Source organism: Amblyomma mixtum, chromosome 3 (genome assembly GCF_055824585.1).
Source record: "Amblyomma mixtum isolate Tamu chromosome 3, ASM5582458v1, whole genome shotgun sequence".
In the NCBI taxonomy this organism is placed as follows: Eukaryota; Metazoa; Arthropoda; class Arachnida; order Ixodida; family Ixodidae; genus Amblyomma; species Amblyomma mixtum.
In genome coordinates, this window is record NC_143014.1 from 62,772,703 (window position 1) to 62,791,027 (window position 18,325).

Genomic DNA, 18,325 nt, shown 5'->3' on the forward strand with positions numbered 1-18,325 from the left:
GGAGCCAGAAATGGTAAACGGCATTCCTTTTTTCTTCCTTTTTTTGTGACGTATATTCAAAGCATTCATGCACGATCTGCTATACTGTTGCGTCACTGAAACCAAACTACTAGGGGTGTGCAAATACGAATCGATAATATTTGTCATTTGGTCCATTTTGGTTGTTAAATACAAAAACGGAAGTAAAAAGATGTTGCTAGCCAGGGCATGTGCCATCCGTACCTGAAGCACCTGAGCTCCGGCTAGCGGAAAAAAGGGCTAGGGAGAGAGAATAAGGCTGAAAGAAAGGAAGGAGCTATAGTAAGAAAGAATAGGGATGGAGGGATATGTATGAAACTGTATACAAAAAATAGTGCCACGCCCACCGCGATAGTAGTGTGCTTAGTTACTCTAGTTTTATTTATTTCGGTTGCAAAGCCCATAAGCCGCCTTGAGAAAAATAGGGCAAAAATGCTTGCCTGTTTTCGTTTTCCTGAAATTTTTGTCACACTGGACAGATATTTGATTCGATACTCCAAGGCATTTTTTTCTTAATATCCATATTCGATTTGTGTTCGAAAATTTCGGTATTCATACACCCCTACAAAATGCTTCTGCTGTCTAGTGAACTCCAGCACTACATGATGGGTGCAAAAGTTCAGGAAACGTGTTTTTCTTCATTGACTGCCACACATAAACTTCTTTCATTTATTTATTCAGCATGACGAACCCTCTTCTCACCTAAGTGCATCTTGTTTGTGCACAGCATGACTAAGTGGCAGGGTGTAACCCGAGCAAGTGTGGAACTGGAGCCTAAAGCCTTTTCAAGTGCTCCCATCGCAAATAAGATATTTCAGTTGTATTTTGGGAGTATGTATTCATCTCGACTGTTTTGTCACTACACTTTTTGTTTATTCTAACGGGCCCTGCATCGTAGTCAGGAGTGCGGCTCCCTGCTTTCATCACAGTATAGAGTGCAGTTCATGAGTCTCATGGTTCATGAGGTTCATGAAGAACTCCTGATGATCGGAATCATTCGAAAGCTTCATACTATAGCAAGCCGCATAGTAGTAGTAGTAGTAGCAGCAGTTGTTTATTTACAAATAATAAAAGGAAGGAAAAGATTTGTGCTAGCCCCGGCATCTGCCATCGGTACGGTAAGCACCTGAGCTGGGGAAGCGGAAATAAAGGATAGCAGGCAGACTGCAGAAATGAAATGAAAGAGATGAGGGGACAGGCTGAAAGGATAGGGGGGAGAGAGGTACAATATACAAGTGGTCTATTTACACTATAACACATGTACAGGTAGGTACGCCTCACAGCCCACATTTTTTCTTTGGCATGCACCTTCGGTGCAGAGCGCAAAAACCCATGCACAAGAGCAGCGACCAAGCCAGTTCACGAACTTGTATCCCAGCCATTAGGTCATTGCTTAGGCCCATGCTCAGTCTTGTTTGTAGATTGATTGTTACATGCCAAAGAAAATTGTGGGGTGCACCTCATAGGCCACAATTTTCCTTTCGCAGCAATCTATGAAAGAAAACTGAGCATGGGCCTGAGCATTGACCTTATGCCTGGGATACAAGTTCGTTAACTGGCTTGGCCGCCGCTCTTCCTCAAAGTTTTTTTTCGCTCTTCACCGAAGCTGCACCACAGTTCAAGAAGAGTGAAGTCAGTTCTGTGAAAAATCCGCTGAAAATCTTGATCGATGTTCATGGATGAGGATTTCCATTGACGGTTGCTGGAAATCGTCGGTCATGTTCCGCTGTGGTTCTCGGGTGATGAGTCGAAGACTCTCCTTGTGTGAGGATTCCCTGCATCTTTCAATTACATCTCCCAGAAGCTGGCGAACGTAACCTGTGAAGGAGTAAAAGCAATTATCAAAATTTTTATTCAGTTTCAGTGCCGTAAGGAACAGTGGTGTTGATTTTGTCGCTCATGAATGGTTTTGGCAAGAGCAATGAGCGTTGACTTGCAATTTTAAAGAGCAAAACATCTGCTAACAAACCGTCAGCTGGAGCTATCCTTCTGTACAACTACCATTACACTTCACTGGAATATTGCACTGGCTGCAACAGCAAATTTTAGCAGTAATAGGACGTATAAGCAGAAGGTTAGTCTGGCTATCTCAACAACAGCAGTTGTAGAGGAAAGATCAGTCTTGACAAGCAGAAGAAACGTGTACATCGCCAAGGTTTTTTGGCATGATATGTGAAGGCAGCTATGGATAGTCTGTCGAACTGCAGTTTCTAAGCATCAAACAAGCACTGTGAAGGTATGGAGGAGTACTCTGCTATAAAGTTCATCTGTGACTGCTAATTTATTCAAGTCATTTCATTCCTCCGTAGCATGCAAGCAAAACAAAGTTTTTGCGTACCAAATGTTGGCTCTGTCGAGATTTTGCGAGCTGTAAAGTGGCCTGTCCGTATCCTACTCAGCCGGCTTTTCCAACGTTCTCTTCCACTTTTCGTTTGTGCTTGCTTCCGTGAGGCGTTTTCGTTAAAATGAAGCACGGCAAGCCGAGTCCTGAAAGAATTTCAAGAATCAGTGCATAGTCTTGTATATAAAATTACGAAAAAATTTATACCTCGTTTTCATGCCACGCGGTGAATATGCTGTGGACTTAGGTGCGAACCGAGTTAGCAAACTGTTGAATGCTTCCAACGAGAAAGTCTGCACTTTAGGGGAGATCTGACGCAGGTCACTTAGCAAGCGCGGGCATTCCAGAATGACTCGCATCTTGCTGAAGGCAGGGGAGTCTGTAGTGAATAAAAACATATCTCAGTAAAACTTGTGAGTTTACCTTCTCTAAAGGACTATCTTGCAATCTACTTTCAAGCCTCGCTGCTTCTGGAAAAAATATTCATCTTGCTGTACGCCATCCAAGGAAAGAGTTATTCTCTATAATACAAGCTCAAGGCAGCCACTGTGTATGCATAAAATTGAATTTCAAATTTGTCCTAGCCCAGCAAGTTTTCTTCAGTTATGAAGCTTGTGAGAAGCTGTATAAATTTCCTTTGCTGCTCTGTGGTTGTGCTGAGATGGATGCTAATGAGCAATTACTCCTTCATTGAAAGCAATGCACTATGATGTGCAGGTCACGCGGTCACATTTGCACTGGACATTTTCAAAATCAAAATATTTACCTCTCTGTAACCATGCTCTGTTCTCAAGTGGTCCATGAAAACAATTGCTGAAGGGTCCCTCGTGTCCATTGTGCTTATTGCAGATATGATTAAGTAAGCTGCGCCATATGCTAACAGTGAGGTCCGCATCACCATTTCCTGCTGCAGCAACATAATAAAGGTGTTTTATCACACTCTGAATCCAGCCGCTTATGGAGCCACAGTGCTGACTTCTCCCGGCAGTTTTGAGCTTTTTCCTGAGACCTGGGCAAAATACAGCCAGGTGAACTCAGTGGTAGTTATCTCACGGATTTTGTTGACACATACCTTTAGCAATGTGCCACACATCAAAAAAGTGCCTCAGCTTTGGCCACTTTTTACGCATATAGGCTCTTACACCAGGATGCCGATCTAAGGAACGAGAAACAAGAGAGTAAGGTAAAAGTAAGAAATCGAAAGGCCATATGTATGGTTGAATTTTGGTTTAGACGTGCCATCTACAAAATAATAACACTACAGGGAATGAATAAGTGCCCTACCCTACCTCATTTTAAATGTCATACGAAACAGTGACTTGCCAGTTCTCAATTGTGGCAGCTGACCACTGTCACTGGACCAGGCGAAAGCCTAATCAGCCATGTGCTGATTAGAATACATTTCTGTGCCGGTTGTATTTTTTGGTATGATGCTTAGTGAGTGTAGTTTTAAAAAAAACGCGTTTTAAAAACTACTGCACACAACACTTTCATGTTTACCTGTTTCGGAAATTTCTAGTCACACTGAACAGACATTGAACGTTCGATTAGATATTTTGATATGTTTTCTTTGTATATATATTATATTCGTAATGAAGTTTCAGTATTCTCACACGCCTCGTATTATGTACTAGACTGCGTCCCTTTCAAACTTGTATAACTTGTTTTCCTGTTTTTCTCCAGGGCAATCACTTTTTTGCAGTATGAAAATAAAAGACCAGATATGTGCAAAGAATAAAGCAGCACATTAAGCATCTAAAAGAAGTTCAGTAACTTTGTTTGTTACCTGAGGTGAAGGATCGGACTTTGGCACCACAGTTTTCGAGCTTAGTGAGGGTTCTTTTGAGACCTTCTTTTTCCATTGCGTTGCTGTTAGGCACAGCAGCTGACTGCATAGGAACACTCATGTTAAATTTGTGAAACTGACGTAATTCATTTTATCTATTTTTCATTTCCATACCTCTCGGACCTGCACTTGTTCACAGTGCAGGATGCGGTTGGTCATGGTGTCAAGCACAGAATATGTCATGTACTTGGCGCTATGGCCTGGAGAGTCGCAACGGCCATCTCCTGCCAGGTCCAGTTCCTCAGCAGCTGTTTGTGCCAAAAGGTGATCCTGCTGCTCGTGGTAAAGCTGGACACAGAGAAGCAAAACCATTACCTGTCAGCCTTGGTATCCTCAGCTAGCAGCCACTGATGATCACACTGCACTTCAGTGCACTCACCGCTGCATTGCCAATGTTGGTTTTGGATAATATTACTAGTTACAAATTTATTTGTTCAAGTGTTGGTTGACTGTCCATAAGTTTGTCTATTGCAGCAGAGGTTTGAGAATCTGGTTGGTATACCTTTGTCATGCCTGTCTGCAACTGTCAAGAGTAAATGGAAGGCGATTAGGAAAAAATAATTAATTTCTTTCAATCTAAAGCATAGCGGTCGGGGTTTATTGATGCACTGTGTAATTTACGCAATCACAATTTGGCTGAATATTTTTGTTCAATGATGTATAAAATGAGAGCAATGAAATTAAATTTTTCGCCTAAGATTGCTTTCCATTTACTTTTCACGGCACCTGTACAGCCGCATATAGAGCTTGTAACTCGCCACAGTAGATTTGCTGTTATAACCAGCCCACTGCATCTAATACCAGTCAAATCTGCACTTAGTTCACTTTCTTCTAGATTTTGAAAACTGCGCAAAAAATTTGCATGCAGAAGCTCACTTCAAAAGTAAGCTTGTGCAGTTTGGTGCGTTGTTCTCAGGGAGCGGGCGTTTTGGATTGAGCATGTTTCCACAATAATAAATGGATGGGCCAGTATGTTGACATGCTTCAAGCAGCAGAGAATAATGTGGCTGCTTGATATTTCCAGTTGTCTTTTTATTTCTGTATTAAACTATGTGGCGATTCTTATATGCCAAAAAAATTGTGGGGTACTTTCCCTCATGAAAACGTGTTCGCAATAGAAAAATATAATTACTGTCACGCTCAGTATCAGCTACAACCGCGCTAGTGCCTGCCCAGTCGCTCGCACAGTGTGCCTCATACTAAGCGTATTAATACATACAGGATTGCACATGCAACTCTTACCTTGTTTACTGCTGGCACCATGTAAAGATCCTGGTACAGGAAAAATCGCCTGTAGCTTATTGCCTGTACATTTATAGACTGTAGCCATCGAAGTGCTGCGACAACAGGGCACCCAGAGAACAGCAGGCCCGCTGCCAGCAGCACGTTCCCAGCTGGTTTCGCACCAATCAATGGCTGGCTTTGCCATGTTGCCACATTCTGACATCGGTGGCAGGCGCTCTTGGCTGTCACCAGTGAGCCCATCAGTGAAAGGCTTGTAGTCCACGGTGTATGACAGCTGGGGCAGAAAGATGGCAGCAGTTGCTGCAAGCAGCTTTCGAACACGATGAATTTTCTTTCATCTCGTGCTGCTGCTGGATTCGCACTAAAACTGCACGTGGATGGCATCGGTGGAGCAACTGCCTGCAGATGTGCGTTGCTAGTGGAACGCTCCAGGCAGTCGCTGTACACGGAAGGCATCAGGTGTGGTGTAAGAAAACCATAAACTTGCCTTAGCTATAGCATTTAAAATTTAAGCCTGACGTTATCGTGAAGGTGAAGTTGTTAGGTTAAAATGTTCAGCAGCTTGCTGGATGTCTGAAGTGCTGTTAAAAGTTCTATTAAAGTTCAATATTACAGCCTTGTATTATGCTGCTTGAACTGCTCCTGACATTATTGTGCTGTGTTTATATTGTTGTGACATTACATTTTTTCACATTTCATTTTGTGTCGTGGAGTTGTATGCATAATTTGTGCTTTCATTGTTTGATCTGGCCAATTTATTACTGCGGCTAAAAACTGCAGTAATGTCTAATTTGCATAGCTAGAGGGAGCAGCGCGAAAAGATGAGAATGAACACGGAAGCTAATAGGATTGTTGGTAGTTTGGCGCCTGTCCTCTCCTGTCTCCGTCATTTTGCGCTGCGCCCTCTAGCTAACTAATAAGACAAACAAGACCATTTTATTATTTACTTACTACTGAACCTTTGCATCGTTTAATTTGAAATCTGTTTTTCAATCACTTTGACTTCATATTTGTGCTGATCTGCTTGTTCTGATGGTCAGAGTATCTTTCTCATAATCACAAAAGACATATTTCACTGTGCCTGACATGGTGATGTGTTCTGTTTTGTCTGAAAGGTTTTACATGCTTCTACATTACGTTAGAGACTTTCATTCTTTGAACATAATTTGTATTGTTATTTGCACTTACACGAGAGGGCCTGTATGGCATTCTTAAATAACAAAAAAGGAACTGGACACTTCCCTGCCGCTCAAGGTATGGTTCGACACTCCTTACTTGCATGATTATAAAGTGGTATTCATTTTTTACTATATTTCTCTAACTGCTGAGTACCATAGCATGAGAAGTGAGCTCAGGAATGAGGTGATGCACATACAAACTGTCATGTGTAGTAGTAATGAAGCACTGATGCCACACGTTTGTATAGCCATCAAAATGTTAATGTAGAGCACAAGTGCATCTTTTTGGATCCAGGCCTACATTATGTTAGCAGAATGGAGCCCTGGGAAAAATTTTTACAGAGAGTTAAAAACAATACGTTTTTAATAGTAGTTACTGGTGGTTGTGTACTGTAAAGAAACTGTCGTGCACTGAAATATATACATTGCACTTATGTCCTAACCTTTCTGGCATCAACCTGAGGTCATGGTTATTTCTGTGCCACTGCAAGGCGAAAGAAGCTGTACTTATAACTTAGAACCGAGCATTTTGCATGTACACACAAAGTACACAGTTCAGCAAGACATACCCTACAAAAGTGCTGTTCAGTGATGTTTCTGAAGCTCTGTAGGTCCAGTCATGCTCAGCAGGAGCACTCTGATCAATATCCATTTCCTGTTCCGGCGCCTCATCGTTTGAAAATGGTGCCCATTGTACAGGCGTTGAAGAGCGTGCTTGGTGACCCCACTCCACCACTGAGGAATTGATGATGGACTCCGGTGCTGTTGTTGATGGCAGTTCTCCATGAAAACTGTCAGTTTGAGCAGCTGCTGACACCTGCACCTTAACGGCAAAGTGTGCCTGTGTGCCTGCATGAATTTTGTGTGTTAATGGGGTGTAATTATCCCTTTCAGTCAAATATACTCTTCCTCAAAAATATGAATGCACAGCAATAAACTTCTAGTTTTTGCCATTTTTAGCACTATCTTGCAGTATTACACCTGTTTTTCTTCTGAGCATAGAGGGGTAAGCAATGCAGCATTTATATGATACAAAATCTGAACCCACACAACTGGCACAGTATTGACTGCAGTAAAAAAAACATGCTTACCAGTGTCCACTCGTTGGGACAGATTCCAAGATGTCTGTGTTGCAACTTCATGTACCACTATAGGTGAGGTTTGTGTGCTTGCCTCTCTTGTCGCATGAAGGCGGCTGTCACTTGGTGTCCCAGTGATAACTCCATGCTTTGAACAAGCACATCTGCACACCGCAGCCTGTAAAGTGATGCCATTGGTTTGAACTTTACAGAGTTTCTGTTCTTTTCTGATATCACTTTATGTTCCGCAAATAATGGTGCATGGAATGCGATACATGCATACAGAGAAATGGCTAGGTGGGTCATTGAAAAAAAAAAAACTCTGGGAGCTCTCGTTTATGTCTGGGACTAGGAATGGATGGCCTATATTTTTTGCATCAACAAAGTTTAGGATTTAGCATCTGACACTTACGGAGGAAGATGCAACTGCCAGGGTTGCCTGGCTCTCAACTCCAGGTTGTCCATGTTGCTGCTGTAAAAATAAGGTCACATAGAACATGCACCCATTACAACGACAATTTAATAACTGGCAAAATTTTGTGCGCGTAGATTTTGTTTTTCTTTTACATATATACCGGGTGTTTCAGCAAACATCTTCAAAAATTCTTAGAAATATGATTTTGAAATAGAAACATAATCTTTTCAGAAACAGCCACAACAGATGTCAGTTACTATAACCTCCACACTAACCACTAGCTAATTGATTGAAATCCACTAATTAACGTTTTCATTAACGTCATCCTGTGTGATTAGGAGTCTAAAGCCATGTACAAAACGATGTCATGCCAGTTTCTGAAATGAAGAAATAATCATTATATAAAGCTCTGCTGGCGCTATTTTCTGCAAAAAAAAATAACAACAAAGTGAGCGCCGAGGCTCGTACGAAGTTACGTGCCAAATGCAGACTCCTCTGATGACGTGCTGCAGTGCCTACAGCATTCAATTCGAACTGCATGCGCTCTGATACCACGCCATAATCATGCTTCTGCGGCTCTGGGTGAAAGGAAATTGATAGCTGGGTGGTTTCACGTGAGATCGAACAAAGGGTAGCTGGTAGACTTCTTGAACTTATTTGAAACTTTTGTATATTAACGCCCCATGACTGGACAGAAGGCATCCGCAATTGGTTTTGTCCCAAATAATTTTTACGCACCACGCGAAATTATTAATGACGGAGAAGTGGAGTTCCGCGCTTGAGTGCTCTGCTGTTTTGGCCAACTTTGGTTATGAATTACGCAAAATATATTAAAGTTAGGTACCTGAAAATGCTGTGAGCAGATATAGGGATGTTTTTATTTGTGTTCCGTTATTTTTGTCTGTCTGCAAGCTATACATGTTATTATAAAAGTTGTCAAAATCAGCTCAAAGAGCGTTTTTGCATTTAGTTCGCAGGTCGTTCTATCAAAAACGGCTTGTAGCATATTGGCAGTAATTGTGCATTGTAATGAATGCAAACAGACCTATCAAACTGCTGAAGGTCATATTTATATGTCTTTTCTATAAAGAGAGATGATGGCGCTAACTTCAAGAGAACACAGAACAAAGAAAACCTCGGACGGCAATTAAAAAAACCCATTTTTTATATTTTTAAACTTTGTCCACATGTTCCCCTTTATATCAACATTTGGAATCACAAAAAACATGTCGCATAATTTTGTTTACGTAGTAGCTACGACCCTTCCAATGAGACCCTCGCGCAAGGTTGAGCAGACCATGAAGGTCTGAAGAGCCTATCTTCGTGAACGGGTTGTTAATTTTGGTAAGATGTCGTATATAGTAATTTTTGCCTCGATTCGTCAGATTAACTACGAGAGCCACTGTAGAGAAGGACGCGGGATTATTTTTCACCACCTGGTGTTCATTGATGCGCTGCGGCATCCCACAGCACACGGATGTTTTTGGCATTTCGCCTCCTCCAAAACACATTCAGGACTCGATGCGCAGCTTAGAATTCACACAAAGAGGTTAAAGTCAAATAAGAAAGTAGCATATTTCAAAGAATTTTTAGCGACATTAATAATTAGAAAACGTCATGGGAACCTGCTTTATTAAAAACAATTTGTTTCTGGGCTGCAGTCGTTTATTCGACTGATTCGACAACGCACAATGTCTTCACTCCTTTACACTTGGTTTCTTCCGTGCCAACTCGGCTGTGCGTGCCACAAATAATTCAGAGGATGCTTCTGTTGGTGACTTGGATAGCTGCCACGCATGCCATGATTAAATGCCATGGAAGGCGCGCACTGTCATTCACTCTTCCTTTTTAACTCGCGGAAGGCAAGGGCTTCTTTTACTTCTAAACGTATCAGATGCACACCTTTCAGTTTTTTCGATAACACACTTCCAATTAAGTCTCCGGGTGCCAGAATTGCGCTTTCAGGGTTTAATCTTAGGTTGGTGAGCATAGCTCAGGTTTTGACGAGTCCTCCACCACCGTCGCACGTGCTCTTCCCGTGTCTGGTTGGTGAGAATATCCATTGGGTACTGGGACGATCGCTCTTTACAAATTTTCATTTCCATATTTCATTGAACAGGTAGCGAAAGCACGGGCAGCACAAGTAGAACGTCTCATTGACATACACAGGTATTTCGGATAACAGCAGTTGCTTCAGAACGTTGATGTTTAGGTCGTTGACGCGGCGAAAATTTCGCTTCTTCGGAGTGAGCTTCTTGTGCTTGGAAAGGTTATCTACGCAAAACACTCGGTCAGAGCCATACTTTGTGACCATGAGACGCACGTGAGCAGGGCACGCAGTAAGAGGAAAGCGCAACCATGGCCTCTCGCTCATCTGCGATGGAAGTGAACATCCGAAAACCGACAGGGAGTGCTGTGCCCAAGGTCCTCTCTACCCTAAGTGGATTAGAACGCGTCCGGCTGCAGCAAATCTCCTCTGGAATCAGCCAGGACAGCTTAGCTGGTGCGCGCTCGTTTACTTTCTGAACATTGCTCCCAAGGTCTGCGGTAATGGACTGCCCGGAGAGGACCCGAGTGTCTATCGCTCCAATCATCCTGCCGGGTCGTGCAACAGTGCGGCCATCGTCAGACGAAAAGAACGTCGCGCGTACCTTTGAGCGCAAAACGCCTGTCTTCCGGTGTTACCTCGGCGTGCCAAGCAGCGCGGTGGCGGATGAGCGTGTATTATCCCCATCCGCCACGCCCATGTGTGGGGACAAAGGACCAGTTTCTGCCGGTTTCCTCTACCACAACTGCCTGCCTAAGGGCGCGAAAACGAATTCGCAAAGCGTCGTTTCGTAAAACCAGCGTAAAGGGTGCGCGGATGTATGCATAATAGCCCCGCAGTTACGGCCGCTACGGAGCCGAAATCGTCGCGATATTGACGCCCTCGGTGCCGCAGACACCCTTTCCTACTCCAGATCTTTTCTAAGAAATTGAGATCCAATCCTTCCTGCATGCTATACACATAGCAGGCAAGAAGTAAAATATACATGATTTGCAAATTATTGCTCAAGGGTCTCATTGGAAGGGTCGTAGCTACTACATAAACAAAATTATGCGACATCTTTTTAATGATTTTAAAATTTGATATAAAGGAGAACATATGGACAAAGTTTAAAAATATAAAAATTGAGATTTTTAATTGCCGCCCGAGGTTTTTATTGTTCTGTGTTTTCTTGAAGTTAGCCCCATCATATCTCTTTATAGAAAAGACATATAAATATGACCTTCAGCGGTTTGATAGGTTTGTTTGCATTCATAACAATGCACAATTACTGCCAATCTCCTAAAAGCCGTTTTTGGATATAATGACCTGCGCATTAGATGCAAAACCGTTCTTTGCGCAGGTTTTGACAACTTTTATAATTACATGTGTAGCTTGCAGATAGACAAAAATAGCGAAGCGCAAATAAAAACATCCCTATATTTGCTCACAGAATTTTCAGGCACCTAAGTTTAATATATTTTATGTAATTCATAACCAAAGTTGGCCAAAACAGCAGAGCACTCAAGCGCGGAACTCCACTTATCAGTCATGAATAATTTCGCGTGATTCGAAAAAATTTTGGGGTGGCAGAACCAATAGCGGATCGCTTCTTTCCAGTGATTAGGAAACAGCATGTAAAAAAATTGAAATAAATTTAAGAGGTCCACCAGTCACCCTTTGTTCGATCTTACGTGGAACCACCCAGCTATTGCTTTTTGCGTGGCCGTTATATCCTATGTCGAACTGCCCGCTCATTGTATGGCATGCACTTTCTTTTGCTTCGTCACTTTAAAAAATAACGAGCACGGCATGGGCTGTTACGGTCATTTTCATTTCGCCCAGTGCCGAAGCAATACGACTAATACGTGAAAACAATCACACTTGGTAGCTTAATAACGTGAATTCAGTAATTAACTGACATTACCGTATTCTTGCGGTTAGTGCCAACGAGGTGTTCGAGCCACGAACCGCACGATGCAGTGTCACCTTTTATAAAGAACGGAAAGGCGTTCTCTACAGGTGTGCAGCGCGAGAAAATCCAATACTTTTTCTCGCACAAAACTGCAACAGAGTGCATCAGGTGCGCGGGAAACCGGATGCAAGTGCAACGTCCACTGATGACGTGAATACGCACCACAGATGATCAGAGCTGTACTCATTGCGAACTACAGAATACAGATGACTACGGAACTGTACAGTCGTTGCAACTCTTCATCAATGGACACTGCGCTTGCATCCAACTTCCTGCACACCTTTTCGTTAGATTCGGTGTTGTGCTAGAAAACGCGCCGGATTTCCTCGCGCTGCAGAGCTGTATAGCAAACGCATTTTCCTTTGTTTTAAAGACTGATATGGAACAGCCCGACCCATGGCTTTGAACTCCTCGAAGGCACTGTGGACAATGCTGCGTTATTACAATGTTAATCAGTGAATTTAAATTAAGTAGCTGCCGGATAAGATTATTCTTACAGTATCTAACTGCTACCCGACAGCGGTGGTATCTTGTCGCGCTCATCAACAACAAAAAAGCTTGGTATAAGGCCACTGTATAAAATCACGAAGCAAAACTTGCGGAACGTCCACTTACCGGCCCATTCGGAACGAAAAGCGTCGGTAGCGTGCCTGACTTCAGCCGCGGCTGAAGGAGGCTGTTCATTGCCTGAAGTAGCCTTGGATCGTAGACGTAGTCGTCCGGAGCGAAGTGTCTTCCGCAAACCACCACATTCTTTACCGTTGTGTCCGGAAGGCCGATGCGTTGGAGCCAGACACGACTCAACTCATAATCTCTTGGCAATTTGTGCCAGATCGTGCTTCGACTCCAGTCGCTGCGTGCGCATCCAACGACGAAACAGCGTCGTCGCATTTTCTCCGCACACTGAACGATCGAGAGGCGCGATCGGCTCGACCACCTAGACTTGTTAGCGAGCGCACCCTTTCATACATCTGTTTGTCATTCCCAGTTAGCGAGCCACCTTTTCATTTTTTTTTTTAGGCCTCCCCACCGTTTCACGAGCGGATGGGCGGAAGTCGTTTCTGTTCGAAACACACGGCGAAGTGCGGACCCGGCAACCGCCCGTTTGCTTTTCTTCATGTGTGTTTGTGTTCTGTGTGTTTGTGTCTTTTCTCCGCTCCGAAGCCCATGTCGTTCATTGGAGTCAAGGCGTACGCAAGATGCATGGAGGATAAGCGGTGTCTGTGCGGAGCGCTCAAGTGGACGAGCGAGGGAAAGGCTCTGCTGCACTACTAATTAAAACCTTGTTTTGGGGGGCTCGCATAGAAGAAAAGAAACTGAGAAGGGAGCGCGCACGCAGAGCGTCTCGTGACGTGATCACGGCGGGGGGGAGGGGGGGGCGAACCAACTCCCTCAGTTTTACTATTTTTTACTTTTTATGGCAAGGGTTCAAGGCTGTCGCCGCACGCTCCCTCCGCAGTTTTTTTTTTTTTTTTGTTCCTTCATGCGGGTTTGGAGGCATGAGCCAGAACAGAAGGCGCTGCGGAAAGCCTTGTGCAGACGACGCGACGCCAAGGCTACGCCCAACCTTCTCCCGTCAGTCAGAACGATGCACCAATGGAGTGCCTTTAGCGAAAGTAGCCCCCCTTGACGTCAGCGGGGTGCAGAGTAGTGGGCGGGGCCCGTTTTTGAAGGAAGGAAAGAACGAACGGGCTTTGATTTGAATTTTCGCAGCTTTTCGGGGCGCGCATGGCTCTAGTATTTTGCAGAGGTTATCTTCGATGCCTCATCTATGCAGTGGGCTTGTTTTTCAAAAATGTCCAGACCCTGGTCCGTGGCCCTTTAAGCTTCAGCATTTTTTCTTTTTCTTGCAACACACGCATCTTCATCTAATGAATAGCATTTCTTTTGTGCCTTTCATCAGTGTTTTGCTGCTCTTTTAGCACATGCTCGTCTGCAATCATTTTCAGCCTTGATTGATGTTCAATGCGCCTTTGTGTCCGCTCATCCTCTGTAGCTTGAAGCTGTGCTTTCAGGTTCTGTCGACAGAGCTTCCTCCACTGCAGCAACCCGGCCACTTTGCCGACGGTGAACCACTGGCTCGGTTCCTGTGTCATCGCTGTGTGTAGGCCGGGGAGTTGCCTCTTCTTCTTCGGCTGCCAGCCTGGCATTGCGGACAGCAGGTGGTGGCGAGCTGTGGAGCACATCATCCACCGTTTGGCTGCCATTAGCTTGGCTGTCTTGTGTGTATTCTGCGAGAAATTGTGATAAAGCATTTCAATACGTTCTAGCTCAAATCAAGCAAATAAATGTCACTGAACAAAAGTAGCCCTCCTTCCTTGGTGTCTTAAGCACAAAGACTGACAACACATCACTGTGCACAGCAAATGTTTGCTGCTGTGATCTAATGTAAAGCTTCAGACAGAAAATAAGCCACAAAAAATATTACAACTACCTTTTCAGACACATGAGCTTTTTCAGCTGAGTGGCTGTGGGAGCTTGAATACTCTAACTTTACAAATGGGCTGAGGAATCTAGCACATGCAGATGCACATTCTAGAACAGCTGCCTGCATTCCAGGACAACAGAGCAGTAAGGCATTTGGAGTATCCGCAAATTACAGAAAGCGGCAAAACGATTTTTATTTAGCATCAATACGATGTACTGTCGCTCTCAGTATGACTCGCAACACGCTTCAGGAGGTACGAGCTCACGTCACGAATAGATGCTAGTCGGGTGCTGCTGTGAAGTTCTGTATATAGCTGTCGAGCAGCGTGCCCGCATGCTTGGTTCTGTATTTTCTATCGAACGCACACCCGAAGGTGGCCAACAGAGCGTTGCAGGTAATTATGATCGCGACTGTAGTACAGTGGTAAGCTTGTTCTTAATCATTTCAGCTTTTGCGTTCATTACACAGGTTCTACTACAAGCAAAATACGCGGTACGGTGATAGCAGCACTGAAAAATTGCACCAAACGCTCCCTGCTTTCAAAGTAGCTTCCAAAATATTCAAAGTATTTTGGTCTCGACTTCAAGCAGCGAGGTCGGCGCCGGCCACCGCAACATTGCAGAACGGAATGTTAAAGAAGAAACGGAAACTTACCTGTCGTGTCACTTCTTTTTTTCTGCCTCGCCTTCTCCTTTTTAAGCTTTCGTTTCAAACAGTCCCGCAACTTCTTCAGCTCTCCGACTTCTCGTGGGCGAACGTTGAGCCGCGCGCCGCCGCCGGAGCAGATCGCGGCGCCCACGGTTGAGCATACTGTTGTGGTCCGAGCGCAAGCGCTCCCGCGCTCTTGATTTCGCGTTGAGCGAGACGGCATCAGTCTTCTTGCATTCCACTGCATTTCTATATTTGCTTACAAGCTCGATAGAGGTCTTTCTCGTCTTCAGTGAAGTACGCTCGGCCGAGCACGGCACGACGACCTGCGACCGCACTCGGCGCACACAAGTACGTGTTGCCCTTGTTGCCAGAGGAGCCTGTTTCTCCGCCCCGTGCAACATTTTTCAAAACTTTCAGCGAGAACGTGAGCAATAGAATTCGCATTGTGCCCGGATATATCAATATAAATGTAGGTTCTTAAACGCAATTAGTTATTTTTGTCAAATGTTAGCATATTCTCCATATTTATAGCATATACCCTCGACAGCAGAAGGGTCCTGGGTGGCCCTTAGGGCTCCTTACGTGAGGGAGGGTGAAGTGGTGTGAAGGGAGCTTTCAGTATTCGGGGTGGCCCTCGAAGGGCGCCTTACGTTTAGGGGGCATGAAGGCCTCCTTTGGTAAGGTAAGGAAATGGTCTTAGGTAAGGAGCGTTTTAGAATTATGAATCGCGCAAAAGCAAAGTTGGTGTTTTCCGCGCCAGAAATGTTGGCAGACATCTGCGATCGTGTCAACCCTTTTCCCAAGACAGCAAGAACATGCAGGACCAATCACAAAAAAACCATTCGTCCCATTCGAGAAAGAAGTGATCTATTGGTTTCCTTTTCGCATGCGCTGACAAATACATCGGGCAGACAGGCAGGAGCATTAATGGCCGTTTGCGTGAACATAATAAAGATGTGCAAAGGGGTGAAAAAGGGGATATAGAGGCCCATGCGGAAAACTGTCACGCATGTCAACCAGAATTCGAACAATGCAAAGTCATAGGAGGCCGCGGAATTCAACTATCCAGAGAATAAACTCTTAAAGGAATAAAATTTCCCAAAGGGTTTGAAGAAGAAAAACGCAAGAGGCGTGAGGACAGGTCAGAGCGCGAACTTCCAAATGGAATCAATACCAAATGGAATCAATTATCAGAGGCATGACAGGCAAACCCATGCGCACTCAACCAGCAAAAAAACCAACTGCCAAGCAAGGAGAAACATGCCCAGGGAAGTGGTTGAAGCCTTTAACATAAAATCAAATATAGCTTTCCTTTGTAGCTTTCCTTTGCAGCCGTAAGGCTGCGCTCGGGTGGATGTCAATGAGTAATTACTCCCTTATTACAAATCTACTCCACCTTGGGGGATTCCCCTAAACATTTGACCAACACTGTTCCCACTTCGAGTTATTGATCAATTCGCTCTCACCCTACCATAAGCTTGCCGTCCCTGTTAGCTCAATTGGTAGAGCGACTGCTCCGGTGAAGCGGTGGTCCCTGGTTAGATCCCCGGAGCAGGACGAATTTTTCTTTAACTACGTAGTTTCTGAGAAAGCTGTATAGCTTTCCTTTGTAGCCGTAAGGCTGCGCTCGGGTGGATGTCAATGAGTAATTACTCCCTTATTAAAAATCAAATAAATACACCTGTGTCAGCACACCTTCTGTGCTTTTATCAGACAAAGAAATGACGTTCCTTTCTGCAAAAAGATCAAAAAGATGATACCTCGGTGACGAAAAGTGTTCGATTACCTCCTTCCCTTTTTTGTTTTACATGATATATATGTTTTCTTATTTTTTCGCTTATTGTACTGCGCACCTTATAAGAGGGCACATTTGTAAGTCAGAGCTCGTGTTGTAAGTTTCCTTCTTAGTCCGTGTCCTGTTCGCGCTATTTTAGAGTGAATGCAAGCGTAGCAGGAGGGAACAAGTTAGACGAGCGGATGAGATTAAGTTTGCAGGGATGCGGTGGCCGCAGCTGGCACAGGACAAGGTTAATTGGAGGGACATAAAAAAAAGGCCCTTGTCCTGCAGGGGGTGTAGTCAGGTTGGTGATGATGACGAAAGTTGCGGTTGCAAAAGGGGTGGGCGGAAGGTGGATCACTTCAGTCTCTCGAGTCCGAAACTGAAGTCGTTCTATTAATGCGGTAACTTTAACACCCGCTCGGAAGGTCTGCGTTTAAAGATGAGCCGGTCATTCTGTTTTTCTCATACGAAGACCGTATTGTGATATCCCGTTTTCATTGCTCTTAAATGTACCATGTATATGTCGCGCAAAAGTCACGCAAAATAGGATATCGTGTCCTGCTTTACCGTTTCCGACTATTGTGCAGCGGAAAAGACGGGATGACGGCTTCGTTGAGGTGCGAGCGGCATTACAGTCCAGCGCGCTTATAATGACCGCAGCTATAACAAACGCTCGCTTATTACGAACGAGGGTGGAACTACAGTCAAAATATGTATTAGGGCATTGGAACTGCGTGTCAGATAAAACGAACAAGCATGAGCGCACCACTAAGTTAGAGCGAACAAAGAGTCGCCGTAAACTCGACCCCGCTGTCAAAACAACGCGCGCTTCCCATCAGCATGGAGACCGAAGAGCGTCTTCCAGCTGCCGTGATCACTCCACCCAGTAAAGCGTCGACCCCCCAAAAAAGGCGTCACTGAAACTAAGCGCGCCCAGACAGGCTAAAAGGCACAATCGGTGCGTGCGCGTGCGCCGGCGTCTAAACTGAAAGCAGAAGCATCGAAAGCGAAGCAACTGCGCACAGCCGGTCATCAACCAATGGCAGCGATCTGAGACGTTTTTACACCAATCGAGACCGCCCTCCTGGCCCACCCGGGCACGAGGTGTGCGTCGCCTGCGCAACTGAAACTCTGCCTTCCGCGATGCCGCCGCGTGCAGGAAGCGCCCACAAGGCAGACGCACACGCGAAGCTGCAGCTTCGTGTCTACCTCCTTACAACTGTGTAGAGGAACGAAGACGAGCATGCCGACCTACCGTAACCAGCTGCTGCGAACGCTTCAGTCGCTTTCGTGCTCTGCTGGAGAGCTTAGAGAAGCGGCTTGATAGAGCCTGTCTTGGAGAA

General features: G+C 44.7%; 1 long non-coding RNA gene across 1 annotated transcript; it reads right to left on the reverse strand.

The window, feature by feature from the left end:
* Positions 1-6,857: 6,857 nt before the first annotated feature.
* On the reverse strand, positions 6,858-13,486 carry LOC149350403 (uncharacterized). The gene is made up of 4 exons (XR_016290360.1): positions 12,739-13,486; positions 8,120-8,179; positions 7,720-7,885; positions 6,858-7,477 (listed from the first exon to the last, which is right to left on the reverse strand). It is a non-coding gene; the product is annotated as an uncharacterized LOC149350403 (long non-coding RNA).
* Between the last annotated feature and the right edge of the window lie 4,839 nt (positions 13,487-18,325).